Below are 6949 nucleotides of genomic sequence, written 5' to 3'. Positions count from 1 at the left end.
CCATGCCCCACTCACCCATCCATCGTTACATGCTCGGCTCGATGTGTGCTGCATCTCTTGCTCCCAGCAGCGTAAGCAAAGCCTGAGTTTAGCATTCATGGCGCTGTCTCACAGGTTTTATTCAAATTATTGTAATCAGTATGACTTATTTTGCATTTGTCATTTGGACCAGTAACTCTCCCATGGCAAGAGGAATAACACTTCTAGGTCTTTAGGAAAAAGGGTTATTTTAACAAGTGACTTGAAACAGAGGGGCTGCACTGCTAACATAATATCTGCTGCCATGCATAGTTCATCTTACTCCCACCTGGTTTTAGTTCTTCTAATATAGCCTTGGTAGTAGCAAGGGGTGGCACAGAGTTAATGCACTAGCCTGTTACCACTAGCAATGTCGGCTCCATTCTGCCTGAGGTTCCACGTGGAAATGAGTGTGGTTGTCCCAGTGGATTCCTTAGGGGACATCTGGCAGCTAATTTTCATGAAATCTTTTGTTTTGCCTTATGAAAAGAGCTGTGTAAACTCCTTTGGTAGAGGAGATTGTGCTTAAATTCTCTTTGTTTTTCTTAGCAGGGCATTCTCGTTGCTCTTGGTTCCCTGTCTCAGTGAGATGAGTTCCCATCCCTGACTTTTTCAAACATGAGTGAGAGTGGATCAGAAACCTGTGAGGTGAACAAAGAGCCAAGTTAGAAGGGAAAGGCCAGCAGCACAAACACATCATATTGCAACAAAAAAACCCAGGTGAGAAAAGATTAAGCTATATAAATATTTAATGAGCTATAATTAGGGCTAATGTGGCCCAGGTCCCAAGGTTCATTATTAAACACCCACACGGTAGAAAAGTAACAAGTTGTGACCTTTGAAAATTCTCTTCTTTGCTTGTGTTTTTGACTGAGCATTTTTCACTCTCAGCGATATTTGTGGACACCGTGGATGAAATTCTGGTCCTGCTGCAGTCAGTGGGATTTGGCCATTGATTTCAGTAGGTCCAGGATTTCACTTAATGTGTTTTCTGAACAACCAGGTGTTAGGTAGCACTAACGGGCTTGATGGTGACTCTTGCCAGTGTGGGTACTCTGGGGTGGAAAGGCTCACACAGGCTTCATTGCGTGCAGAGATGGAAGCTGCTGGTAGAGCAGTGTTGCAGCTGCCCCCATGCCCCAAGTTCACACTTAATTAGTGTGTAGCTTAGAGGGCCTCACAGCTGTCGGATGCCCAGTTCTTACAGCTGCTAACTGCCCACTTCTACCTCTGACTAGCCAGGAGACTATACCCCAGCTTACCAACTCCAGCCTAGCCACGGCGTGCACACGTTTATCACTTTCAGGTTCTGTTACTGTAACTTAACCTCAAGGAATGAAACTTCATAATCCATAAAAGCTCCACTTGGTACAAAGCACAGCATCCTCTCTGCTTAGCAACGCAGGTTTCCATGAACACATCACGCCACTGTTCCATTCTCTGAGCTGGCGCACCATTCAGTACTGAATCCAATTCAAGGTCTCTGTCCTAATAAGTCACAGCCATACATGGAGCTGGCCCCAGCTCCCTTTATGCAGCCATGACCTCCTCCCGCAGCTACGTTCTGCTGTCACAATAGTGCTGTGGGCCAGCGAGGGAGGTTTGTGAGGTCTGGAGGGAATTTTTCTTTCATGGGACAGGACTGCTGAATTCATTCCCCTAAGAAATGGAAACGGCCACATCAAAACTGGGAAAAATAGCTAGCCAGCAAACTAAAATCCCAACCCTAGAATCAGACTGAGCTATGAGGAGGCACACGAACCTCTCTAGGACTCATGGAATTATACCCTTCAGTAGAGTGGGTTGGGAATTTTCCAGTAAAGTGGGAATTTACTAGTTGAGATTAAACTTCCATTGGGAAAGGGTTTTTGGGGGAGTCAAGGATGCAATTTCTGGTGAAAAATGAAGGGACTGGGAAGAGGAGGAGATATGAGACAGACAGACAAATTCCAGTATGGATGCATCCCAGAATAGACCATAGCCTGGGTTGTTAGGGTACTGAACTAGGATGTGGGAGTTTGCAGTCTGAGGCCTAGTTCTACCTCATGAGCATTTTAAAAGGTTTCCAGGGATTGAGGAGGAACTATTTGCTGCCCAGCTCAACCTTACAGCTATTTTAATTGGGTCTTAATCTTGCAATCTCTACTCAGGCAAAACTCCCACAGCACTGACTTTAGTAGGAGTGCAGATTGCAGGATCAGGTCCATAGTGTTTTGGAAAAGATGAATAATAATCAGTATGTGCAGAAATACTGCAGTTTGCAACTCAAAGAACACTTTAAATCTGCTTAGCAATTAGTAACGCCCACAGTAACACACTGTGTAAAGCTGCAGTATGAGACAAATCCACTTATCCATTAACTGTGGTTCCAGAATTTGTCTAATGCCAACGTGCAATCAAGAAAAGGGGGGGGTGCGAAAACAATATTTGGGTTAATATAAAAGAAAAGAGGTTCCTTTTAGATGGAAGATGTTGCTTTATCCCTTTTAATTTTATTTTCTGAACTCACAGCTATTACTACCTGGATGGGCCTTAACCCCAGTCATTGCTTTGCTGTCTCTGCTGACAGTTGTGCTTCCTCTTAGATCTAAATGTGTTTCAGTACTGACAACTTTCTTTCACCAGATGCATTAGTGCCTGTGAAAGCCAGCACAAATCTCATGAAGACGGTATTTGGTGAATTATGTTATTTTTCTAAAGTGAAAATCTCAATGCATCTTTGAGCTGATGTCTCTCTCTCCCTGCCAGCCTTTCAGCATTGTATTAGTCACATATTGCTTATTAAGGTGAGACCAGTTTGATCAGTTAGTTAACATTTTATGTAGCCTCTGCTTGAAAAAAAAAAAACCCAAACCCTTGGTTGTGCAAAATTGTCATTGATTGTTCCATTCTGCCATTCATGGATCATATAAAACCCCTTTCAAGGGCCTTTTACTTTTGTATCCCCCCAGGAATCTTTTTACTGCCTGCTGATCTGCTAGAGACCAGAACAGTTCCAAGTGCCATACTCCATTGTTTTATTAGTACTTATTTAGAATTAACAATAGGCTCTGTGCTGTTTAAGACACAAAGAAAAAAAGGCTGTGGGCCAGAGTGTCAGCTGGCGTAAACAGGCTTACCTCCACTAAAATTAATCAAGCTCTCTGGATTTGCAGCAGCTGAGGAGTTGGCCCAAACTGTGCTGATGAGCTAGCACTCTACAGAAGGCAAATGTAGCTGGGGGAGGGGAAGGAAGAGGGAGTCACTGGATATGTTTGGTAATTATTGTGATGAATGTGCATGTCCCGGGCCACAAGCAGGGGTGAGCATTGGAGAAAGGTTTGGGTAAAGGAAAGGTACTGGCTTTGCCAGCTAGGAGTGGGGAGGTACACCAAGCAAAGGGCTCAAACATGGGAAAAGACCTGAGCTACCATGGAACTAGCTGAAAGTAGCAAAAGGAGACCTGGCAATGTATCGTGTCCAGTAGATAGATCAATAGGAGATGAGCATCTCATAGCACTGAGACAGGCAAGCAAGACAAAGATCCCTGGGGACCTGTCCTGAAAATTAGTATTTACAAGTACCTAATCCCTGCCCCTTAAGTGCAACTTTCAATCTGTTCTGTCATCTGCCCTTGTTTCTGTATGAGGTTCTTGTTAGAAAAGAAAGGGGCAAGTGAGAGGCAGCTATTCAAGGATGACTAGTGAAGAGGTTGAGACATGGCTTAGTGACACTTGTAAAGTATGAGATCTTTCCAAAGGCCACAACTAAAAACACAGGGCCCTTCATGAGGATGGAGAGTAAGAAATGTTTGAGGGCCCTTCATGAGGATGGAGACTAAGAAATGTTTTCCTCCAGTCTGCACAGAGCAAATGGAACTGCTTCTGCAGCCTCTTTGATCTGCCCTCCTCAGAGCGGGTGATCAACTGCAGGGACTGCTGGACCAATCTGAACAATCACTGATGTCCTTGCATAGTCCCTGTCCTTCCCCACCCCAGCCCCAAATTCTCCTACATAATGGGACATCCCCTTCCCATTAATTTATTGCTCCCCCATCAATTTATTGTTGAAAAGATACAAGGCAGTCACAAATGGACTGGTGAAGGAACCACACAAAAATCTGAGCTGTAATCTGAGATGACAACAGGCAGTTTACACATTAATTCTTTAGCAGTGGCTTGTCCAAAGTGACTCAAGTTCTGAAGTTGGCACCTGAATAGAACAAGCTGCTCAGAGCAGCTTTTTACAGAGAGTATGAAAGGACCTCTGACATGCTGGAAATAAAAGTACAGTTTGAAACACTGAAAGAGGGAGGACTGTAAGTTATCTTGAAATATCTACATGAATAGCACAATGACATTTAAGCCTGACAAGGCGAGTGAAGAGATCAAGTTGATTGGGGAATTAGACAAAAGTACCAGCATCTCAGTGCAAGTTTTTATCTCACTCCTGAAGGTGTTCAAAAACCTTGAATAGGGGAGAAAAGAGGGGAAAGACAAATTTCACAGTAAACAGAGAACATTGCTAAACCCCCTAAAGATCTTGAAACAAAGCTCAAAGACTCACAGAAGCGGAGATTCACAGTTGGGGGTGGCATGGAAATAAGAGGCTATACATCTGCTTGGATTGGGGAATCCAGGTTATACGAAAGCAGAAGAACTGGGAGAATACAAATCAAAAGTGGAAAAAGAATGTTTAGAAGGCTTCACAGGACCGTAGAGGCTAGGCCTTCTCTTACTAATATTATGACAAATATCATAATCCCAAATTTTGATTGTGGGGTGGTGGAGAGAAAATCATAAATGTATAAAATGTAATGCAACTAGAATCAGTGTCCAGGCAACATTTTAAAGTTTGGAAGAATTTACTTACAATACTGGAAACTCAAACATGTTTGTGCTAATGCAAATAGAAAGTGAAATTCAGTGGTCTGCTTTTACTGTACAAGTTGAGAGAAGTATGAAAACTACACAGGACATGGACTGAAATAGGACACAAGGCATATAAGCAAGTTAAACTTTTAAACTTTTTTCCATCTTAATTTCAGAGATTATGAAACTTCGCATTGAAATTCGATCAGAGTCCCTGGACCAATATCTCTGCTCTTCCAAAAAATTTCACAGGGGCATTAATGATCCCAAGCTATGAGTTTCTTGACCTTATCTCTCCTTTACCTTTCTCCAGCTACAGTGTCCTTTAGGACTGTGTCAGCTCCTGTGCTGAATTGGAGAGAAGTACACACCAAATGGATTAAGAATAACTTTTCCTGTGGCACACTTGCATTTTCCTTGAAGGTCTCCTATCCACGCCATGAGGAATCCTTATCATGCTAACAAGATCACAGCCCACAGAGATAATCAATTGAAATCAGCCTTCTGTAAAAGAAAACACCAGCTCATTAACCTCTGTAACCCTGGCCTTGGTCAGGTGGCAGAAGCCTGGAAATAGAAGTTAATACCCCTATTGTATGACATGGGTCAATGTGCAGTCACTCCAATAGTTACATTTGCTTATTGAAGTGGTTAGCCGGACCCTGTGCTTTTAGTGCTGGTAATTTGCAAGATACACCTGGCTACTGTCACTGATCCAAGGCTGCGTATAACAAACGTATTGTGTTTTATTGTTATATATTGTGAAGGCCTTGGTCAATAATCAGACCCCTCTAGTGCTTGGCACTTAGGACCCTTATCATAAAAAGACAGTCCCTGCCCCCAAATGTTATTTTCAATGTATTTTCACTTGACCCACATTTTTGTGGCAGATTCCTTAAAAAAGAAAGAAAATGGGAGTCAGCTGTTTGATGAGTAGTGAGGGGTTTGGAGTATAAACAGCAGTCTTAGCTGAGGAGGATTAATGAACAGAATGCAAGTGAGGTGGCCAGAGGTGTTAAATAAATGTAGTCCATCAGAGTGTTGCCAAAATAACAGAATTAATCACATTGCTATCATCACCACATGTGTGGCATGAATAGCGTTAACCAGCACTGAATGGAAGCATATTAGATCAGGGAGAATTATTTATGCATAGCAGGTGTTTTCCCAATCCTCATCTGTGGAAGGAGCGATTGCAAACAGTAATTGGTGTCCAGTCTAACTCTAGCCAGGAGCTATAGTCCCTGCTGGACTGAATTAATCTTCCAAATTGCCATGCTGGTCTACAGCACATTTTTCAACATGATGATCTTCTACTTATTATTATTTTCTGTACTCAGTGAGTTATCTAGATTAATACCAGCCTTAGTAGGAGAGATAAAGAACATGAGGGAGAGCTGGTAACTCATTGAACTTTTGAACTGTCTCCTTTTCACCTCACAGTGAGCTGAAATATTATGATGTACTATTTATTTAGCCCTAGCCCTGTTTCTGTCACTGTACATTAAGGAACTACAGGAGGATAACAGTAAAATAAGCCCCAGATACTGTTCCTCAGGTACCTGCTAGAAAAAGCCAAGTGAAAAATCTTGCTTTAAATGACAGAGGGTTTTCCTTTCATATATGTAAGAAATGCTGATTTCATTTGTCCCCCCCATGCAACCTAATCATAGCCTAAGACCTTGTTAAGCACTCTTGATCCTAAGAAATTAAGTTCCCTATGGTCCCACTGACTACACAAGACATTCTGAGCTCATTGTGGGATCAGGCTTATATATACTGATGTTTTTCCTGCCATTTAAGTAAACAGTGTATTTCCTGTAGACTCCAGTGGGAGTGGGATTGGACACAGTCAGTAGCCATGCCCTACTGGGCATAAACCTGTAAGGTGCTGAGCACTTGGGCCATGATGTAGTCAGCATGTAAGCATATGCTTAAATCTACACATGTGAAAAGTCACATTTATGTTAGAAATATTATTAAAAATGCATTATCAATAGCTGTTAGCTCCCATCAATAGTGTTGTCCTCTGAATAAGCACGGCTGCCAGCCCTCCTTGTCTCCTTAATGAGAGAGGGAAG

General features: G+C 42.5%; 1 long non-coding RNA gene across 1 annotated transcript in view; it reads left to right on the top strand.

Annotated features, from left to right (window-relative positions):
• Window positions 1-230: 230 nt before the first annotated feature.
• Window positions 231-6949, top strand: part of LOC109321779 — an 18344-nt gene continuing 11625 nt past the window's right edge. The window contains exon 1 of the long non-coding RNA XR_002104173.1: window positions 231-738. This is a non-coding gene — a long non-coding RNA (uncharacterized LOC109321779). The remainder of the gene's footprint in view (window positions 739-6949) is intronic.

This window comes from Crocodylus porosus, unplaced genomic scaffold, assembly GCF_001723895.1.
Source record: "Crocodylus porosus isolate Cpor-Errol unplaced genomic scaffold, CroPor_comp1, whole genome shotgun sequence".
NCBI classification, from domain to species: Eukaryota; Metazoa; Chordata; order Crocodylia; family Crocodylidae; genus Crocodylus; species Crocodylus porosus.
This window is presented reverse-complemented; position numbering and strand designations above follow the sequence as displayed.